The 23,409-nt window shown below is 47.1% G+C and overlaps 1 non-coding gene across 1 annotated transcript; it reads left to right on the forward strand.

The window, feature by feature from the left end:
• The first annotated feature begins 16,508 nt into the window (after positions 1-16,508).
• Positions 16,509-16,581, forward strand: Trnat-ggu (transfer RNA threonine (anticodon GGU)). The gene has a single exon. It is a non-coding gene; the product is annotated as a tRNA-Thr (tRNA).
• Positions 16,582-23,409: the final 6,828 nt, after the last annotated feature.

Here is a 23,409-nt window from a genome sequence, read left to right on the forward strand (position 1 = left end):
AAACGTCCTACCAGCCGGAGCGCGCGCTTGTGAGCAGGCACCCCGGCCTGCTTTTTTTGGCACCAGACCGGCAATAGCCCCTTCACGTTGTGGAGAAAAGGAGAAACGAAGGTTGCGGAAGAGAACGCCGCGAGCCGCCCCCTCGAGTCCGGGAGAAAGCGCGCAGCTTTCGTCGCGTTGTACGCAGTCGAGTTGAGAGGGAACGATTATGCGCGATTTCTCATCGCGCGTAGTTTCGGTGATAGTGAGCGGATTTTTATAATCCTTGCGGGAGGAGATTGCTGGAACAATAGACTTTACCCCAAAATACATTCCTAGTAGTCGATGGTACGTGTTGCAGAGTTATGTTAAAGCGGAGACTGTAGTAGTGGACTGAAGCAAGGGGTCAAAGTGCCCTTCTGCTTCTGCGACTTAGTGTGTAGGCTGCGAATGAAGCAGAAGGAGTAAGCCAACTGATAAGAAACAACGGCAAAGGACTAAACATCTGCTGAGATAATCTCCCAGGACCTTCTAGCCATTTTGGCCATGTTGCACGCAGTTACATGCCTTCCCACTTTCAAATAAGAGCTGCGCCCGGGAACCGTATTAAGCCACTCCAAAACGTTGCCCAACTAGCGGTGTCTTAGCGAGGGCAGATTTACTATACGGGAAGCTCAACTTCTACGCGTGGCAGGGCCTTATGTGTGGTTCCTTTATCCGGGAAAATGAATCTGTGTCCTCGAGTTTGTCTTTTTGAAGCTCACGAAACATTTTTGTGCGTGCTTGCACGTACCCGTGTGGCCTTGCGTGTGCGCGCATGCGTGAGGATGGCTTCAGAGACAGTCGTGAATTAGTCGTGGATGATTTGAATGAAAAGCTTGAGACTGGATGTGAATAACCGATCGTTCCCACTGACAAGAGCAAGACCATGCCGAAGAAAAACAAAATCAAAGCATAATATAAAAATATTCGGTAGCTCGTGTCTAGAGCCTATGTGCTTCGACGTGTGATGAACGTTGCCTGCCACGGTCAAACTTGCGGTGTTATGTTTTCTGCGTGTTTTGAGACAAAGCTTCCTAATTAGCCCAGTGTGTGCTCACGTGAAACCAAATCCCCCTCCCCCGAGACTTGGGTGCTGTAATTAGGAGGGGTGTCAAGGAGCCTCTCCTTCTCTTGTTTGTTTTCTTGGACCGTGCACTGAGGCTTCAACGCCCTGCCTTCGCCCTCTGGGTGTTTCATGTATTCGCCGAATGGTCGGCTGCGCTCGAATACCGAAGCAAACGGTGAAGTGGTCGACCTCGTAAGACATCAGTAGGAGGGAACTGAGTGTTGTAGCAACAAGAAAGCAGCTCGTTTGTCTTTTTCCGGTCTGGCCATTCTCTGTGGAGACTTGTGGTCAAATCGCCGGACTCTTTGCTGGTGTAAGTCACCCTGCCCCCTCGCCAGGCACCACTTACAGGCGGCTGTCCGTATTGCCCGTGCCAAGTAATTGAAACTAGGGCCTGGGAAATCACAAAAGAACAAGGAAAGCGGATGGCCCGTGTGTTGGGCGCAAATCGAAAATGAGGCCACATGGAGTACTCGAAGTGAAAATTAGGACTCCATGAAGTTTGACTTCTAAAAGCTTGAAAGCACAAATGGAGACTGGAGGGTTATTACTGCCAGCGACGCGCAATTAAAGCGGGCACGAGATTCGCGATCATAAGAACACACGCACACAAAGAAAAAACATTGATGTGTGAAACTCATTACCACGGGATCCGGCTTGCATACCCGGAGGGCTTTAGTCGATGATAACGTGTCTCCGGGGGTGTGGGATCCTGATTGCGAACGCTAGGACTACGAAGCGCCAGAAACGTGCCTGCGCAATCATGGGCTGTTGTCCTTACATTAGAATGGATTTACCTGCAAGCAAAAACCTTTAAATATTTTAGCGCATTCCCGAGTCACGGCAATGCAAAGGACAGGGCGGCACAATTATAATTGCGAAAGCCTCATACCCTTCATCAGGCAAAACATTCGGCGTTGCAAGCAGCGAATGGATCGCAAATTCCACAAGCCTTCACTGAAAAAAAAAAAAAAAAAAGAAACTATGGTAGGATCGGTAATGAAACGCTGAGATTAGCGGCTTCAGGGCGGTGACATAATCGCTACGCTACGTCTATATCTACTTCTTTTACTGAAATGCTCTTTTTTCACGCCACACACAAGAAACAAGGAGGCTTATGGTTACGCCACAGGTAAGAGCTGGCGAGCGCTCTTTAAGCGTCAAGGCACCCTTAGCTTCGAAATAAAGTTAAACAGTAACATATGGTTGAAATTATAGTGTACAAACAATTATCCACCTCCCGAAATAAAATTTCTAACTACTGTTTCCCTTTCGTGAATGGCTGCTACCCGAGATCTACAAGATTTTCATTTTATAAATTTTTCATTCCGTGATGCATGTCTATGTTGATGCATGTCTAATTTGATTTGGTACACCTTGGGACATGTTGGTGCATGTGCAGTTGGCACATAACAAGCGCTGTTTTGTACAGCCGAAGCAGCGCGAAGTATTCCCTCCTAAGTAATCGCTTCCCGCTCCTTCTACGATCTTCCTCGCAAAAAAAAGATGCGAGGCTTTTCTCCGAACTTGCAAAAAAATGCACCAAAATTAGTACACAGCAGTGGGGGAAACACGCATGAAACATGCGGCGTTTTGGCAATTGCACCAACACAAGGGAAATATATGATACGAAAACAAAAAGAAAACAGTTTTAATAATAACATTTGTGTAAATGCAGAATGTTCATTTATCTTCGAATGTGCATGGCGCTGGACTTTGTAAAATTTTTCTTGCGGCAGCATCGCAAAGCGTCGTTGGTAAATTCGCTTTGCTACCGTCAGCCTTAACCTCTGTACGACACAGCGTGCCGTGAAACATCTTTTAAAACAAACCTTGGGTCACCCTTCTTCTGAAACGATATTTCTAATGACTGTTTCCCCTTCGTGAATGGCTGCCACCTGGATCCACAAGGCTTCATATTATAATTTTAAGGATGACAGTCTTTCTTGGGCTACTTAAACACCTAAAGTTTGGTCTGTCTGTCTGTCTGTCTGTCTGTCTATCTGTCTGTCTGTGACTCGATTCAGCCACTTGGCAAAGTGAAATATAATATGCGCAATAGTCTTATTTACTCAAAGCCAAACCTAAACGTCTAAGTCTGGTGGCAATCTTCGTACTTTTCAATACTGTTGTACAAGAACAAAACAGTACGCAAATGTGAGGCAGAAAATCAATACATAAGTGATATTTACAGTGTTCTTTTATTATTAAATTCATGGATGCTTGAAATCACACGTACGGTCACAGTAACCAAAGGTTCCCCTAGATAGACTTTACGTTCCGCTCGGAATGCATGTGGAGCAGGGCAACGGTAGGGTGCCTAGAATCACGCGCGTCTCCGCTGTACAGCAGCGCTGGCATTGAAACACCTGGCCTGGAACAGTAGAAAGCGTTAAATTTAAATTGACTTGAGCATAAATCTATGGTGTTATCTTGGGAGGAACGAGATGGAAGAGGAACACCATGAGAGGTGAGCGGGAAAGAGAAGGTAGCCGTTTACATGACAGTGGCGCCAGTCGACTATCGTCTTTCGTCTACATTTGCAACGAAAGGAGCAGATACGCGGCCATTTTTAAATGCAGAGCATTTCTTTAACTCACGATGTCACCCGGCGTTGTCGGCGTGCCTCGGCGTCCGCAGAACAGCCGTTCCAGGTGCGCCCTCTCCCCCACTCCTCCTCTCCCGCATCACGCTACCCTCCTCGCTCTCAACAACAGGTCCGCACCCCTCCCCTTACACTATATAAAAAAAATAATACTTACCGGCGCCTGGTTTCGATCCCACGACCCTGCGGGCGGAACGCAAGGTACATGGTGCTCTACCCACTGCGCCACAAAGCCGACACAGAATGGAAGGCTACGAACGCGCCTTATATCCTTGACTCATTCAAACTACGTCAAGAAGCTGCTGATACAACGCATTCACTACCTGTGGGCGGAACCCGAGGTACATGGTGTTCTTCCCACTGCGCCACAAAACCGACACAGACTGAAAGGCTACGAACGCGCCTTATAGCCTTGACTCATTCAAACTACGTCAAGAAGCTGCTGATAGAACACATTCACTACCACCAACTCCCCAAACACTAAACGTTAACGCAATACACCCACCCCTTATGCGACGCATTTACTCGAGCCCTCCTCGCGGGGAGATGGGCCCTTTTTTTATTCGGGTGCTTCAGCACTCCTTTGGGTCAGTTAGTATAATGCCGCGAACCATGAATTGGGTTGGTTTTTTTGTGTTCTGTTTTTACTGCCCGGCCGCGCCCGGCTGCGTTATCTGTGTCCCAAGCGAAGCGGTTGTTTCATTCTTTATTTTTATGCCGCACGGGTTATCTCATTACAATAAGAAGAGCGTTTCGCCCTAACGTCACTAGCCTAAAATAATCTTTCATCTACAATGTACTAGATGTAAATCGACGGTTCGAGAGAGAGAGAGAAAGAGAAACAACTTTCACTGAGCCCATTTCAGGTGACGCTCGCAGGCGTCAGACGGGGTGGAACCCTATTCACAAGTCCCATATGAGTCCAATAGCTCCTGGCCCCCGGACGCAAGCTCTTGCTGCGTTGACAGGTCGGGGATGGACATCAAGATCTCCCATCGCTCGGGTAGGGGGGGAAGGGGAAGGGGGAGGGAAGGTAGGGGATTCTTGAGCTGAGTACACTCCGCCAGTATGTGCGGCAGGGTGCCTTCAGTCTTTTTGCAGAACGGGCAGATGGGGTCGTGTTGTACCGGGAACATCTTGTGCAATAAAGCTGGGTGCACCAGTGACTCCGCTTGTGCGCGGCGTACTATTGTTTGTTGCTTGCGGTCGAGTTGCTGGTGCGGCACGGGAAGCCTGCACCTGGCGCTTCTGTACAACCCGGTAATCTCGCGGTAGCTCGTAACTGGGTGCGGTAGCTCCAACTCGTCCTCGGCCCGGTGTGCTAGTTCGCGGGCGTAGTGGTCGGCGAGGGCGTTGCCTTCCACTGTCGAGTGTGCCGGAACCCACACGAGCTCTACGTCTTGTCCCGGTGGGCTGCGCTTTGCGAGAACAGCTAGGGCCGCGTGGGAGACGATCCCCTTGCGGTAGTTGCCGTAGCCGTCTTCGAATCTGTGACGATCGTATGGACGTCTCCGTGCGTGAGGGCGAGAGCGATGGCCACCTCTTCTGCTTGGCTGGCGTCTGTCGTCCGTAGCGACGCGCTGGTCACCAGCTTGTCGATGGTCGTGACGGCGGCCACTGCTTTGCTGCTGTGCTGGGGAAGTGAGGCGTCCACGTAGAGGACCCGGGGGTCTGCTTCCAGCTGTCGGGCGAGTGCCTGTGCCCGCGCGGCACGCCTCTCGTCGTTCCGGCCTGCCTGCCTGTTCCTGCCTGTTCCTGCCTGTTCCTGCCTGTTCCTGCCTGCCTGTTTCGATTTACACGGTGCTGTGCCGTGAGCACGGATGCCAGACGCCGGACAAGCCTCGGCCTTAAGGCGCTTCACGCCTAAAGCTTAAATATGCCGGCTTGTTCTTTTTTTGATGAAACTACCGCCTCATAGAGTCAGTGGCAAAGGAGTCGTGTTGCTTAGCACATGGTTGTACGGTCAGCAGCACCCAGCAAAGTGGAGTTTTATGCGAACCAAAACTGAAGCGAAAGAATACTTGACTATCCAAAGTATGCCCCAGAGCTGTACGTTACCGCTTTTGCAGGCGGACCATTCGCAACTAAACCTTATCGCTATAAGTAAACTTCAATTGCGCCTCCCCAGTTCCTTTTACGAAACATGGCAACCTGCTCAGGCAAGACGCTGGAAAAGCTTATGTCACTCTTACAGCGGTTTGGCAGAGGCATGAAGTCGGGCGGACTACCTCTACTCAGGCTTTATTAGACGCATAGAGAGCCAGCAGCCCGCAGAAAAATGGAGTCTTATACAGACCAAAACTGAAGTGAAAGGCACTTTGCTTGACTAACCGTGCGTTACCGCCCTTCGAGGATGACCATCTGCAACTGAACCTTATCGTTATAAACTAAGTCGTAATGCTCCCTCGGAAATCCTTTCTGCTTCCTTCGAAACCAATAATGCCGAATTCTAGCTAGAATGCTACATGCGCCCTTTTTTTGCATCACCGATTTTCCGCGGGCGCAATGTCTGCCCACGCAATGTCGTTCTTTTATTTATCCGCTCCTACGTCGCTCTCAACAAGGAACATAAAATGCCAACTGTCACAATTTTTTTCTTTTGCCAGGTAAGATTGACTTTATCCAGGAAAGAAGCTACACGGTCTGGTGTTTGCGCAAATCGGGCTGGAAGCAAACTCGACTTCGTAAAATAACACCCTTGGCATCGCTGCTTGTACCAAATGCGCTTATCCGTGATAGGTTAGCGTAACGAGGGTTATCTACGATTTTCATGGCAGGCACGCACTCCGCATTTTATGTTGTTGCGTCTTGTATACAGCGACGCACGTAAGTTGTCTTCACGAAGACGCAGGGGGCAAAGCATGTACTAGGCGAAGTGACCAACTGGCGAAGGAAGACAGGGAAAGGACAGGGTGGTGATAATATGGTGAATCGAAATCGATTGATTGATTGATTGATTGATTGATTGATTGATTGATTGATTGATTGATTGATTGATTGATTGATTGATTGATTGTAGGGTTTAACGCACCGATGCAACGCAGGCGATGAGGCGCACAGTAGTGGAGCGCTTCGGATTAATTTTCACCACCAATATGGCGAATGAAACCAAAATCACGAGCCGCAAGCCAACGCGGTTCTTCGCAGTCGTCTACTGAATGGCACGTACCCACACAGGGGGAATGCCCCTTAGTCTTTGTAGACTTTTGGCGTGGAGGCGACTCCGTTGCACACGTGACACTACCCCTTCTTGAAAAGGCATCGACTCGATGCTGCACTGAGGTTCGGGAAAGGAGCCCGCTGTTTGAGGTGGTGCATTGGGTGCCATCGCCCGAAGTATTTTTTCATGCTCATAGCGTGCTCATCCTCAGGTCTGCAGAGATCGATAACGTCCCGAGGTGTTAGGGCTGGTTGGTGCGACTTCGTAGGCGACATCGCCCAGCTGTCGTAACACCGTGTACGGTCCAAAGTAGCGACGCATTAGCTTTTACGATAGTCCCCGGCGCCTGAGTGGAGTCCAGAGCCAGACCTGATCCCCAGGGGCAAATGTCGCATTTCGATGCCGGAGGTCGTACCAAGCGGCGTCACACGCTGGTGGTGTTGTATGCGCTGGCATGCCAGCGCGCGCGCTTCTTGGGCGCGGTGCACAAACTCGTGAGCGGTGGTGTTTTGGCGGTAGTTGGTGTTGGCTAGAAGGATGGCGTGAAGCACTGTAGCAGGTTTTTTACCGTAAAGCAGTGTGAACGGCCTCGTCTGCGTCCTTGTTGCACCTTGTTATACGCAAAAATCCGCAAAAGTTACGTACAGCAAAACTGCATCCCGGGCCTTGTGTTCCGCATCGATGTACATACTGAGCATGGCGGCGATCATTCTGTTCAAGTGCTCAGCTAGGCCTTTGGTCTGAGGGTGGTATGCGCTTACCCTCCGGCGAGACGTTCCGCTCAAATTTAGTACTTCGCAAAGCAGCTGCGCCATGAACGCCATTCCCCGGTCAGTTATCACGACTGCGGGTGGACCATGACGAAGCCCGACCCTCGTTAGGAAAAACTGTGCCACTAACGACTAGCCACTTGTTACTAGCTGCAGATTTTGGGAAAGAACCGAGCACGTCCTTACCGACCTGCTCTGATCGGCACGCTGGGAACCTGAATGTTCTGCAACAGTCCGACTTGCCGGCCAGGTTGTGCTTATCGTCGCTGGCAATCACGACAGGAGTGCACATACTGCTGCACGGTTGCTGACCGCTTTGGCCCGTAATAGCTCTGCTTAATCCTGGCCAGCCTACGCGCGTAACCGAAGTGCCCGGCGGTCGGCTCGTCCTGGCAGGACCACACGATTTCGCTCCGTAGACAACTAGGAATAACCAGTAGATAGTTGCTCCTTTTTGAGGTGGAATTCTTTTGTATAGAACACCTTCCCTAAGACAGAACGCTGACAGCCCTCTGGCAAATGTCTTCGGTGTGGTGGTAGTGTGGCCTTCTGTGAAATAGAGGAGAGGACGTACTTCTGTATTCTCACGCTGCTGTTCTGAAATTCTTGGGGCGTTCAGAACTCCGATGACGATGAGCGCAACGTCGTTGTCCTCTTCGTCACCAGGGGGGAAGGACCAAGAGAAGATTGCGAGAGACAGACTGCGTCCGAAAGCCCTTTCCTGGATTTATATACGACGGTCATGTAGAATTCTTAAAGCCTTAAATTCGAGCGTGCTAGACGACTGGACAAGTTTTTCAAGTTCATGGGCCAGGAAAGAGAATGGTTGTCAGTGACGACAGTAAAAGTGAGTCCATGCAGGTAAGGTAGGAATTTGAAGGGCCCAGACAACAGCGAGCACTCTTTTTCCGTGGCCGAGTAGTTACTTTCTGCCCTTGACAGCGTCCTGCCCACGTATGCGATAACTCTCTCGGCACCGCCTTGCCATTGGAGTAGAACAGTACCAAGTCCCACGTTGCTGGCATCTGTATGGACCTTTGTCGGTGCACCTTCTTCGGAGTGGGCCAGCACAGGTGGTGTCTCCAAGCGACGCCGGAGCTCATCGAAGGCCTTTTTTTTTCTTTCTTTATTTATTTATTTCTCAACAGTGTACATGTCTAACAGGAGACCAGGGCTAAAGGCGAAAACCGCTTGACGGGGTCCCGGCCCCCTTCCCGCGTTAATACATCAATTCACTTAATACATTAAACAGTTTTAACACAGTAACTCGCAGCATAATGCAGAAAGGAAAACATTGAAACCGTGCACTTATCAGTTTCAACAAAGTAGCAGAATATTTCTGCAAATGAAGAAAAAAAAAACATGAACATGAGCATTTCTCAGTTTATACATTACGAGCCTTACCATCAAGGATAAGTTTTCATTAGCTTAGAAGTAACAAACACGAAAGAAAATACAAAAACGTAAACCATAATAAACACACACAACCAAAAAGATATAATTTGTTCTGAGGTTCATTCATGGCGATGCATTCTGGCAGATATCAAAGTTTTTCACAGCTGTTTTGATCCCATTTTTCTAGTCCATAAAACAAACCAAGTATGTACATTGTATAGAAACACAGGTTACCGAGTTATCCCAGAAACATTTGTGTTTGCTAAAAGCGTCCTGCGGTTCTTTTTTAAAGTGGATGGGACGTCACGAATATTTACATTTAGTTCTTGCATATTTAGCCCTTTCGTTGACTGAAGATCAATAGTTTGCTTGCCGTAATTCATCCTTATAGGCAATGCCCTTCGTTTTGGATTCCGGATGTTATATTCGCCTGCACTTTCAGATGGTAATATTGCCGCGAACCATGTACGGGTTTGTTTATTTATTGTTTGTTTTTAATGCCCGGCCGCGCCCGTCTCTGTTATCTGTGTCCCATGCGAAGCGCGTGTTCCATTCTTTATTTTTATGCCGCACGGGCTATCTCATTCAGATAAGCAGAGTGTTTCGCCCTAACGCCGCTAGCCCAGAATAATCTTCTGTGATCTACAATGTTCTGGATGCGAATCGACGGTCCCAGAAACCCTCGCGCCGAAAGATAAAAGCCTGCACAGCAGACGCCGGGGCATTCGATTCTGCGACGCTCGCCGACGCACGTACGTCACTTTGTTGACCGCTGCTTTGCCGCCTCTGTATTCTTTTCAGTTGTTAGGGGAGCACAAGTTCGCTCCAATAAACTTGTTTCTTTTTCAAACAACTGCGTCGTCCTTGGCTTCGTGACAATATATATCCTGCTCCTGTAAATCCACTGTAGAAGCTTAAAATAACAAACTTCGTCGGCTTTCAGCATGTTGTATTTAATGAAGAGTGGTCGCGTTCTTAGATCTCGCCTATTCCCTTTGAAATTTTCGCACATTCGCAGAATTTTTTTTTTGCAGAATAATTAACATAGTGTAGTTATACGCGCTTGTGGTGCCCCATACCAGGATTCCGTAGCTTAGAATAGAAAAGGGAATAATATAATGTCGTTTTCAGCCAGTTGGGTAGCAGTGTGTGTATTCGATAAATTTGCTCGGTAACACGTGATATATCGGATCGATGGCTATTGACATGCGCAGTTCATGTAAGGTCTTCCGCAAACCAGACCCCCGAAGAATTTCTATTCAACTACGCGGTCCAATGTGGTACCATTTTAGATTATACTGATGTTGTAGGAATCTCTCTAATGTATTGGTTTGAATATTATGTACTTTGTTTTACTTGTATTTAGACCTAATTGGTTGTTTTGGAGGCAGTTATAAAGCTTTAGGAGGTAGGAATTTGCAGCTTGTTCTAAACACTCTTTTGTTGTCCTGGAAAAAAAAAATATTTGTGTCATCAGCGTACATGATCATGACGGTTAAGCGGGGTATCGTAGTTATTTCCTTTATATATATAAGAAACGGGAGCGGTCCCAGAATGGAGCCTTGCGGAACGCCACTGGTTATTTTCATTTTAGTAGAAAATATATTACCAACGCAAATGTACTGGGTTCTGTCAGCTAGGTAACTTTTCATTATGCTTAGTGAGACCCCGCGCACACCGTAGCACTCAAGTTTCTTTAAGAGAATGTTATGCTGGACACTGCCGAAATCCTTCCTAGTGTCTAAGAATAATGCAAGTGTTAGTGATTTCTTTTCAATGTTTTCAACTATTTTTTCTTTAATATGAACTAGTGCCGTTTCAGTGCTCTTGTTTTTTTGGAAACCATATTGAGCATTGTTTAGAATTTGGTGCTTTTCGAAGAAGTTAGTCATTGATGACCCTTTCAAATATTTTCGAAAAGATAGGTAGAACTTAGATAGGTTAATAGTTATGGATTTTTGTTTTCCACCTCCTTTGTTGTTCGTCGCACCAGACGAAAGCAACACCATGACGTGGGAGGTGCGTGAGTGGGCCGGCTATGTACAAGAAGTTGGCGATAAACCTTAGATAATAAGAGCTAAGCCCTAAGAAGCGCCGAATGCTCTTTTTGACGGTAGGGGCTGTGAACTTCGAGACGGCTCTGAGTTTTCCACAATCATACTGCTAAATTTAACGACACCAGCAGAGGTATCATTACGAGGTGTACAGGAAGGTTGTTGCAGACTCAGTCTGCAAGGCCTCTACAGGTGCAGAAGCAAGCTCAGCACAACGACCTCACTGGGCAGCAGACGCTCAGTGCTATGCTACCAACTGGCACGGCAAAAGTGTCGATAAGTGATCAAATCAGTGTGAGCGCTTGTATAGAGCTGTGTAGTGTGAATGGCAGGCCATTCGCGCTGATGGAAGACTCCGTTTTTCGAAAAATTCTTGATCCCTTCTAGATGGTCTTAGCACAAAGACCGTCACAAACGCCGAAAACATTCGTACAAGAGTAGCTTTTTTGCCCGATGAAATGCGCAAAGAAATTCGGCAGCAAGTGAAGGGAAGGCTGATGTCGCTTAAAGTTAATTATATCACCCGTATGGACGGAACAATGCTTGATGTCAACCTGCAGTTCGTTTCCAAAAAATTCTCCTCCGGACGCTCGCGATCAAAGAGTTGAAGGAAGGGCACACAGCTAGCTATTTGCAGAGCGTCCTGCTTGAAGTATTGGCAACGTACGACGTCGAGCTGTGCCAAGTGTACAGCATCACTACAGAAAACGCACCAACCTAGTGAAGTCAGTGAAGTCGCTCATGGAAGATCAGCAGCAGCAGTTGGGAAGTAATGACGAAGGGGAGATCATTGGGGCGGTGGCTCAGTGGCTAAGGCGTTGTGCTTCTGAGCACGAGGACGCGGGTTCGGTTCCCCGCCCCGGCGGCCGCTTTTCTTATGGCGGCAGAAACCGAAAACGCCCGTGTGTACGAAATTTCAGCGCACATTAAAGATCCCTAGGTGGTCAAGAATAATTCGGAGCCCTCTACTACGGCGTGCCTCATCGCCTGCGTTGCGTTGGCGCGTTAAACCTCACAATCAATCAATCGAGATCACTGGGAATCAGGACGCGGAGCTGCGACAAGTGATGACCCGTTTAACGACACAGTACCATGGCCTGGTGTACTGAGAGGAGTGCGATGCACAGCACATACCTTGCAGGTAGCAGTTGACGACGCGATGAAGGACTCCTTGGTCAAATCCACTGTTGCGAAAGCAAGAAAAGTTTGCAAAACATTTCGGTGGCCAAATGTAATGATGATGATAAAAAGCTTAACTTAAGGAAGCCTATCCTGAACTGCCCAGCTGACTGGCACTCCACCCATGATATGTTGGAACGTTTGCTCGAACTTGGGGGTTTTTGTGTGGAGATGTCGGCCACAAATCGTGAATTGTTTATTGCCGTTGAGGAATAGAGTAGAATAGAGGGCAATGTACGAGCTCTCCACCGGCAAAGAAGACAAAGCTCACGCTGCAGTCACAACAGATGACAGTCGGTGATTTCCACGGCGCTTGGATGAAAAGCTTTATAGACACAGGCAAAGTGGATTAAACATTTGCACGGTCCGTTGTGGACGCACTCAAGGCAAGGGATACTTTACTTCTTCAGAATGATGCCTTCAGAGCGGTGGTCTTCCTTGATCCGCGGTACAACATTCTGCTGTCTGAAGATGACAAGCAACAAGTACGAGTTCACTGGAGTAACGCATGGACCAACAATACACTCCGCAACCGTGACGCCAACGAATGCCGAGAAAGTCCGACATCTATATAGGCAGCGATGATGAACTGGACGCTGGGCTGAAGGAAAAGGAAAAATCACAAGGGGTGAAAATTACGAAAACTAAGGGCAATAAATTCGATAGCGGCAGCATTGATCGAGCGACTTCGAAAGAAAAAAAAAAGGCTGAGGAAGGATGAAAACGTCCTTGCCTGTGTGGAGACGCAACGACTGGAACGCGCCAAGCTTTCCGAACTGCCTAAAGTTGTTCTGGCGTGCCCAGGGACTCCAGTGAACGTAGAGAGAAATTTTTCTGGCTTAAAGTTTATACTTTCTCCTCAACGCGTTAATTTCTCCGAGAATACTCTTGACAATGTTATGGTGATCCGTGCTAACTGGAAAGAAAAGTAAAAGAGCAACAGTCCTGCTTTTACGTTTCTGTTGGATGATGTAACAAGAAAAAAATGTTTTGTTTTATCGTTGCTCGTTTCTGTTATTTAAGGTCTGTCTTAGCGGAAGCAATATGCATTAAATGTCCATTCAGGATGTTTCCTTCTATTTTCTGTAAATGGAAGGTGAGTGTTTACTTGCTTACTCGGTCGTATTTAGTCCGCCCAGTCGGGAAGTGCATCCTATTAGTGCCGTAAAATGACCCATGTGTGGGGTGGTGCTTTATAGCTATTGTCACAATATTTCCTTGCTGTGTGATTATCTTTCTCACGGGTGCCAATTTTATATGGCTGCACAATACGAATGTAGATATTTCATATTATGATGTGTGAAGGTGAAGTTTTGTAAACGCCAGTAGCGCCGTCACCACGGCACTGCAGCAGCACTCTTAAGCTACATTGTAATAATGATAATAATCCACGAGTGATGATGCTACAGCTGACCTTGCAGGCAGTTTTGGTAACCAAGTTGAAACTATAATTATATATAATGGGGGATTTCTTTAAAGCTCAGTAGCGCTGTAACCAACATAATACCAGGTTTTATTTTTATCAATACTGCATTATCATTATTATTTGCATAACTAATGTTTTCCCAATCACGTGCACGTTACGGCTAACGGATTGCAAGGGATATCTCGTTGTTATATGATCCTTTCCTGGCAAATAATTTGAGTAAATAAATATACAACCGCGTTTCAAAATGTTGTTTCTGTGGTAATCTTTTCAGAAGAACTAACATGTTCGATTCTACCGTTTTTCGAGTGCCCTCCCGATTTTGTTAATCCTTTCCCTGCACATCCCTTGTGTTTTTAACTTTGCGACTTTGCCAAGACTACGAATTTTGGCGCTGTACAGAAAAAAAGCTTATAAACTGGGAGGAAAGCAGGCAATGGAAAATGCTGAGTTTTTTTCCCGGTTCATCATACGCTTTGTGGTATCGCTAGCCTTTGGGTAGTTGCAGACTAGCGCTTACTTTGATTTCCGCAGTAGCTGTTCAAGGGGTCATAAAAACTTAAGCAAAAAATAAGTTGGTATTGCAAAAAAACTTCTTTGCACGAGTAACAACGATACTAATTTTAACGGAACTTTAATGCAATAATCTATTTATTTTGGAAAACAGATCAATAAGTGACAACTTCTTTTTTTGAGAGAATATCCTACGTCATAAAAGTAATACCTTACAGGTACAGCACTGCACCTGTCTCGTGCAGGAATGCGAGAAAAGACTGGTGCTGGGGGCCCTATATCCACCGCGTTAGATCTGGGGTCTCATTGTAGAGCCTTAATTGTGAGCCAGAGATGTTGCATGAGCCTGGTTTTAAGTGCTGAAGTTCCACAAAAGGTGGTTAGTGTTACTACCTGAAGCAGGGAGCGTACAAAAGGGACAGGTGGTCGCACAGGGACGGCGCTAGATGGCAGGCAGGCCAAGCGTCAGAAGGCTAACCCCAACTCGAAGCATCCGCAGCAGGATCTCCTCCCGAGCGAACCCACTGGGGGTGTCAGTTCCACCCGGTGGACTTAGAGCTCGCTTTGCGTAACGGAGGTTCTGCTTTTCCACCACCATTTCTAGGGTGCTTACCGTAAGAAGTTGTTACCCTCTCGGTCATCCCTTTTGACATCCACGTAATATACTGTGCTAGATAATTAGTTTTGAATGACTGGCAGCCACCGACGAAAGGCAGCACCATGATTCATCCAGTTTGATCGAGGCACTTAAAAGCTAGCATATATGTAAGACACAGCAAACTCTTTAAAAAAAAAATATTTCTCCTATCACGTCGTTCTGGTGTTCCGCTACGTGAAGTGTTTTTCATTTTCCGTATCTTGTTTACTGAAAAGTATCTTAAGGGTCTAAGTAGAGTTAGTTACCAAAGGCTGGTTCTCTCATATAAACAAAGCTGTATTTTGTCTGCATGGTCGCTTCAATTACTTGCTTACACACCGAGGTGGCCTGATAGCTAACGAGTTCTGCTTGTAAGCGGATTTGTAAGGAGTGCGCGGATTTTACACTGACTGCGTCGGACGAAACTTAGAGAAGGTCCGAATGCAAAAACACCGGTGAGGTAAACATTGAGTGCACATTAAGGAACCATTCATTGTTGAAATCACCCCTGAGCCTTCCACAACGATCTATCTCATTTCGTATGTGTTGATTACAGATGTTTTATTCTTGATTAATTTTGAAGATGTTCCAGTTGGTAATTTATAATTACCGAGCAGGTTCGCGAACCCGTTCAACGTCCCGAACCCATATTTTTTTTTCGGTTCGACTCACTGATATATATATATATATATATATATATATATATATATATATATATATATATATATATATATATATATATATATATATATATATATATATATATATATATATATATAGCGAATCAGAATAGGAAATGAGGGGCTCGTTGAAAATAACACAGAAATAAGGGTTGGCAGTCGAGAAAACCTCGGAAAGCAAAGGGGAGGATGTGGTAGATCATTGAAACAGATTAAGAATTTGGAAAGAAAGAAAGAAAGTGAAGAAAAAATGCCCGCCAGGTGGGATCCGAACCCACGACCTCCAGAATACCGGTCTGGTGCGATAACCACTACGCTACCGGCGGGGCGATTTTCCCATTCACTTTCTGGGGTATTTATGTTAGGTATGTTTGTTTCCTGTGCTTGGGGGTGGTAGCCAGCGCCATTCGGACTAATCGGGGTGAAGGGGACCTTCTTTTTGACCCCCGGGTCGTGACTCGAGTGTCTACGACATGTCCAGAGTGGTCGACCAGCTTTGAACCCTCTTAAGCTCCCTTTGGCAACAAGACTGCCAGAACAGAGGCCCTCGCTATGCATGTAGCGAATCAGAATAGGAAATGAGGGGCTCGTTGAAAATAACACAGAAATAAGGGTTGGCAGTCGAGAAAACCTCGGAAAGCAAAGGGGAGGATGTGGTAGATCATTGAAACAGATTAAGAATTTGGAAAGAAAGAAAGAAAGTGAAGAAAAAATCGTGGGTTCGGATCCCACCTGGCGGGCATTTTTTCTTCACTTTCTTTCTTTCTTTCCAAATTCTTAATCTGTTTCAATGATCTACCACATCCTCCCCTTTGCTTTCCGAGGTTTTCTCGACTGCCAACCCTTATTTCTGTGTTATATATATATATATATATATATATATATATATATATATATATATATATATATATATATATATATATATATACCACCACCACCCCCAAGTGCAGGAAACAAAAATACCTTAACATAAATACCCGAGAAAGTGCTGGGGAAACAGCCCCGCCGGTAGCGTAGTGGTTATCGCACCAGACCGGTATTCTGGAGGTCGTGGGTTCGGATCCCACCCGGCGGGCATTTTTTCACCACTTTCTTTTCGACTCAAAAAATTCTTCATCTCTTTCTATGACCCACCACAACCTCCCCTTTGCTTTCCGAGGTGTTCTTGACTGCCAACCCTTATTTTCTGTCTTATATATATATATATATATATATATATATATATATATATATATATAACACAGAAATAAGGATTGGCAGTCAAGAAGACCTCGGAAAGCAAAGGTCTTCTTGACTGCCAATCCTTATTTCTGTGTTATTTTCTACGAGTCCCTCATTTCCTATATATATATATATATATATATATATATATATATATATATATATATATATATATATATATATATATATTAATATATATATATCGAAGTCACCAAAGGTTCGCATCGCTTTCTACTTGCGTTTACAGCGAGAATTGGTTATGGGCCGATTTTGTAGGAGGCCTCTTCTATTTGAACAAAGCATTGGCAAAAGACAAAAGGCGGTAAGAGCGAAAGAGCAACGCGCAGAGGTCATTTCGGCGAGTCTCATTCGCTGCGCCATTGCGCCACGTGCCGGGAAGAGCACGTTGCGGGTGCCGGCGTCTCGAGGTAAATAAAGTCTATTCACCCACTCACTGGAGGCGAACGCTGGGCAGTCCGGTATCGGCCCTTCGCCAAGTATTTTCGCGCAGCGGAATGTTCCCGCACGTTCAGGAACACCTGCACCGCGCGCGTGTTGGGAAGTGTCGCCTGAGTGCGCGAAACCGATCGCACTGTATCCGTGTGCGCAGGTCTATATTTGAGACGGGGTTCTGCAGGAAAGGCGGGCTGAAAAAGACAGCTTGGTTCTACATTTGCTTTCGTGTCAGTGTAATCATACTCCCACAATTTTAAGCGAAGCTTGTCACTCCAAGTCACACCCAGAAAACGACTCGTTCCTCGTAGCATCCATCTGACCTTCAACCCCCACCATGGTCACGCCAGCGGCTCGTGCTGTCTCGCAGTGAAAGCGTCTAATCATCATTCGTTCCGAAAGGAGGGGTGCGTAAAGGGCAAATGGAAAAGAGTAAGGGCTCATGCCACCAGGAAATGATACAAGGAGGCGCTCCATTCAACTTAGTGAGCGTTTGCACCTACAGCACCGACTCCGCTGAGCAGCTTCTGTGTTTTGTTTTGCTGTGCAACTGTGTGCGCGTTCTCTGGGCGCTCTTGGCGCGAAATTCGACCTATCGCGCGACAGACTTTACCAATACTTTTTCCCGACTGAGAAGAAGAAACTACTTAAGTGTCAGCGCTAGTGTTGTATGGAACAGCGTAGAGGTAATAGCTGCGGTCGTGCCTTACTGGCCTAATTACCTTCCGCGTGCTGCCTTCGCATTGTGCAACCTAAAACCCCAATTGCACATGCGAGCCTGCACTCTTCCCAAGGTCGCGGGGCGCCACACTATTCTCCGACGGCCACAGCCGAGGCAATTATCACGGCAACCGTGCCTAAAATGAGAGATTAAGTGAAAGGGCACCACGGTGAAAGCCTATTTGTCAACTACTTGCAGCTTCATGACGTTTGTTTTTTTCCAAGGCAACAACTTCTAGGCTACACTAATGAACAACGCTGGCAATAATCTCTTAACGCACCAGCTTGAGCGGAAAGCGAAACATTGGTCTTTCGCAAACTGAAAGCTGTTTCTTCGTCGCAAGTGCGTATTGGCTGCGTTTTAAAAATCCTAGGGAACTTAAACTTGACTGCGCGTCTTATGTGTTAGCGAAAAGTACTTTTAATGCGAAAGCATAAAATGGCCCATTGTGCCAGGAAGCCGGCGTCCGGTGTTGGCGTGGGGGTCTCGTACAGAAAAGCGTGAAAGAACGTCCAGGGAGGCAAAGGAGAAGGCCGTCGTCTATAGAAAGGAAATATATTTACAATGCGCACAGAACCGTACCCTAAGCAGCCATCTCGTCGCCTCACCTAGTCGTCGTTTTCTTCTTCCAGGTATGTTCCATTGAGCTCGGCCCCTGCTTCGTCCTTTTCTACAACGAAAGTTCCAACATTCTCCCGCCCGACAAGAATTCACGTAGGCGGGAATAACTAAATCGATGCAGGTACTACGAGCCATCGTTAGGGAATATTGTGAGTCTGGTTCCCGGGATATGTGGTCTGTGCCATTAATGTCCAGTTGGTGTCTCAGGTCATCCTTTTTTATCACCTTAGGCCGTACCTTTCTTCTAGATTTCACCTTTTTCCTCACTTTTGCTCTATGTTTTTTTTTTTATGACTGCCTCAGGCGACTGGCCGCAGTCGTATCTTCCTGTGTAGTTTATAGTGGGCATTAAATGAAGATGCAGATTCATTGACGTCTGGCGTTTGTATCTGACGCGCCGGCTGGAACCATGTATGTTTACACCCTGTGCAAAGTGAACATTCACAACACCACATTCTCCGTGTTTCTTCGACTTCCGAAAACGTCTAGACTTCTGGTTAGTCACTGATGCCTTCATGCTGACGGCATCATTGTCATCTGGCCTGTTCCCTGGAGAAGAGGGTGCGTAGTCTGCAGCAGTGTTGAAGGCGGCGTAAAGGTGCACTGTCATCGCATGGCCTTAGTCTTTACGAGCAGCGCGTTGAAACAGTTCGTACCTTGTAGCACTGCCATCGTGTGGTTGTTGCGGCTGCTCTAATATCTCGGTCGTAGGTCTCACGCTGCTTACGCACTCCTGTCGAAGCCACGCATCCGGAACATGGTTCCGCTTCTCTTTCAGTGTTGACTCGTTAACGACCGGTGTAGTACTTTCTACTTTTGTCTGTACTCCACCAGCATCTTGATTCACATCTTCCCTCTTTTGACTGTCTCACTGGATACAGTCTGCACGTATATATCTTGTGTCCGCAGGGCGGCTCTCAGGCACGTCAGAAGAGTAGGCCTCGCCGGTAATGCCTTCTAAAGCCGGTTTGTCATCCACAATTATCTTTTCGTGTACGGATACGGTCGACATGTATTGCGATGACTTGATTTGATTCTGACTATCTTTCTGTTCTAACGACCATCTCAGCCGAGTGGTCGTTAATAGAGGCACATGTCATGGTTGGGGCTGGTGATGCATCCATGCTTGATGGTACTTGAGGTCGATGATCGATTACCGAAATGTTCATTGATGTCATTGTAGTACTAGTTGGCTCCATGTAGGTTTGGGTCTCGTCCTCAGGCTCTTTACTCTCGCTCGTTAGACTCGACTCACAATTTCCTAGCTGTTGCCTTCTTTCTTCTTTTACTAGATTTTGGTCCTAGGGGCCATGTGCGTCTCGTCCGTAAAGTCGTTGTTGGACGGAGCGGATAATTCTGTACGCTTCTTTAATGGACCCTAAGGAGTCGTTTTGTTGGTCCTCGATTGTGGTTCCGCGAGAAAGGGCATCCAGATCCTTGCTGATTGCAGCAAGTCGGTCGTCGCGGTGCTGGAGCCTCGCCATCGAAACAGTGGCCTAGAAGTCTTTAGCTTTCTCAAGAGTGGGCGTCAATTCAGCGATAAGCTTTCGGTTGAAATTAAGAAGGCTTTTCTGAGCCATATTCATCCGGTTCATGTGATTTGATGCCTCCTCCTCGCTCCGGGGTGAGCAATGCGGTCGAAGAATTCAATGCCGCTCCATGGCTCACCTCGTCGTGTCGCTTGACGTCCTGGGATTAGGCACCATGTCGCAGGGTCCGTCAACCCCCAAAGGCAATACTCGAACGTGAAGGGGGGAGAGAAGCGACCCTCGAGGTCTGCATTTAATGGGACATTTGGGGGTAAACTGCGGACCCGAGCAGCGCAGGACAGCAGCAGTTGGAGGTCAATGAGAGAGGCCTTCGTCCTGCAGTGGACCGGAGGAGGCTGATGATGATGATGATGGTGGTGGTGGTGGTGATGGTGGTGGTGGTAAAAAGGTCGCGCTTCTGTACATGCTCAGGGCCACGTGGAAAGCGGAGAGTTGCAGCTGGGGGCCTGAGTGCACTGTTCGGAAGCATATGGAGATAGCACGCCCTCAACCTGGCACAGTGGCGCAACAGCCCCAATAATCGCAGTACGAAACCGGAAGGAGCACGCAGCGATATCAGATCAGACAATAATGCTTTCGCTATCGTAACTCATGCGAAGTGCTCCGGTGTACTCGGATATTAGGACGACAGTCATGCTTGGGCAACTTAAACCCGAACATTTTGGCCTTCTTGGCTGTCTGTCTGTCTGTCTGTCTGTCTGTCTATCTGTCTGTCTGTCTGTCCATCGATTCAGCGCCTGGCCACACAATAAAAGAATACTGAAATGCGAAGTTCATGTATGCGAAGACTTTTGAAACCACTAAATCTGGTACCCGACCTTATACTTGTCAACACTGTTGAGCAAAAACAAATTGTTAGACTCATTTCAGGCAAAACATCAATGCAGGACTGGTACTAGGCTGTGTCCCTTTAACGGAAAATAGGTATGCGTTTGATACTTGCGATAACACACATAAACGGAAAATAAACTGGAAAAATGCGTAGAAAGCAATATTTTGACCCAAAAATACACTAAGTGCTCGCGCACAAGCCTCGTGCCGGAAATCCAAGCCCACCACTAACGAAACGTTCCAATACGAGCGCGCGAGCAGTGGAACGCGAGAAAATTCAATTTAATTTAGCAAACCTCCTCCGTGTTTATCGGGGGAGGATAGAAAGGGCGGGGGAGAGCATGAGAGGGGCTCACAGCGTTACGGCACCATCTACGATGAAGTTCAGTGGCTTCATAGAGAGTAGCCTTTTGTGCTACAGTCTACTGAACAAGTTCGTTGTTTTAGGGGCGAAGCTCCTTAAGTCATGGGTCTGTCCATCCCTTGTGTATCGTGGTACGTGACCGCCGCATGCTTTCGGAGATGTCGCAAAGTGGGCCGCGTTGCACGCGCAAGAACCGGCTGCAACCGGAAGCGCAAACTCGGCACCGGGAGCGCAAGCTTGTCTGTGTTCGCCAACGGAGGCGCGAGCGCACGTGCACTGCGAGGGGGAGATCACGCAAGAGATCACGCCACGAACGCAGGCAGTCGTTCTCGGAGATCGAACGAGACGCAAGGACCTTTGCTCGTTTCCTCTCGTCTTGTTCGGGCACAAGTTCGCCCTAAATAAAAGTTCTTTCTTTACCGTTGTGTCCCATCCTACGTGAAAAATTGTGGTGGAGGTGCGGGGTAGTCCTCGATGGCGCGGGGTCTTTCACCAGGTCTGGGCCTGGGAGCATTGACTCCGAAAATAAAAGTTGATTTGTACAATGTGCGCACACAGTCTTACGTATTTCTTAATGATGTAATGGGCGAACTTTCACGGGAGAGTTACGGTTACCGATAATCTCCCCCTCTCGAGCTTCGCCCCACTTATCATCATTCATTCCGTGGATATGGCGTGATTTTTTTAGAAAGCACAGGAGCGCTTCTGTCGTTTTGTGCGTAGTTGACGGGCAGCATAGGGGGCAGAGGCCTCTACATGGCAGGGGCAGCAGAAGGCTATCTCCTTTCGACGACCATTGCAGTGAAGAGAGCAGATACGCGGCCAAATATTTAGTGAAGGATTTTTCTGTCAACCTTGTAATCTGGTCAGCCCGCCACTTGCTATTCGATTCTTAAACACCAGATAGAATCGTAAACAAACCCAAACATTGGAGGCATACCATAGGTGCAACTTAGAACGGGTGCTGGAACCAGAAAAATTGCCAGATTTTCTGTTAGCAACAATTAGGCATACATAAAAAAATCTTCTTTTTTATAGTTATCTTCATCCCACTTTACTACTCAACCGGATTTGTGTGTTTTCGTAGATATTTCTAGCCTTACACTTTTTTATTTTCTTGAAATGCACTCTTTCACACCAGTCAAAGGTACATTTATTTAGATTCTAGGAGGCTTTTGTTAGCAAGAATCATTTTTTTTTCTTGGAGAACTCCCAGCCGCAGTCGCAGAGGTCAGGCGATAGGCTTTCGGTGCAGCGTTATTTACTGCGTCTCATCCCTCTTCTGTCAGCTGCGTTCGACGTGCCTAGAGAAACTTGTCAAGGACGCACTCAACTGGACCAAATCACGTGTCTTCAGCCGCGAGTAAGCTTTCGCAGTAGCTTCGGCTCTGTAAATTTTTTTTCCTGGCAAGCTGTCTGGAACGCTGGTTTTCCGAATGGGAAAAATTCATTGGCTCGCGCTGCATTGCGAGTATCTTCTTTTTTCTTCCGGTATGATCTCCCCAGACCAGTGCTTCCATGAAAGCATCTTTCAACGCTGCTACGATGTATCAGAACGTTTGCAAGGAGCGTTCAACGGCTACTGACTTCCCGCGCCAATGTATATTTTTGGGGGCCGAAGGCTAAACGTCACAGCTCCATGCTTTCGTTTCTATAACGCACAAATTAGGAAGCAAATGCAGATACGGGAGAAACAGGGAATTGTGGAAACACAAAGAAAGCCGCAAAGGAAACGCAATGTGGCGAAACTAGGAATGCCTCGCTTCCTTGGGAGTGACTGACTGCCTTTTTTCTTCTCGGTTTTTCTCAAGACATGTCGACCTTAGTATTGCGTAAAAGTACCGACCTTCGACAACACTAAAAAATGGGTGTCACTGGATTGTTTTCTCTCATTTTCCTGAGTTATCGGGAAGGCTGCTCAAACAGGCGTATTTATTGGATTCGCGTTCCTATGGCAAGCGCGCAGAGGGGTAGGCGGGAACACCCGCGTCCAGTGCTTTATAAGTATTTACGCTACGCAAAATATTGGCCTGGCATGATTACCGCTGTTGCAGCTTAAAACAAAATATGCGAATTTGGGAGCCGGCTGGGCCATGAAAATAAGCAACGACAGTTAAACACAAGCTCAAGGGGAGTGGTACA

The sequence above is a fragment of the Haemaphysalis longicornis genome, unplaced genomic scaffold, assembly GCF_048455015.1.
Source record: "Haemaphysalis longicornis isolate Haplotype H1 unplaced genomic scaffold, Haemaphysalis longicornis Haplotype H1 scaffold_2, whole genome shotgun sequence".
Taxonomy (NCBI): Eukaryota; Metazoa; Arthropoda; class Arachnida; order Ixodida; family Ixodidae; genus Haemaphysalis; species Haemaphysalis longicornis.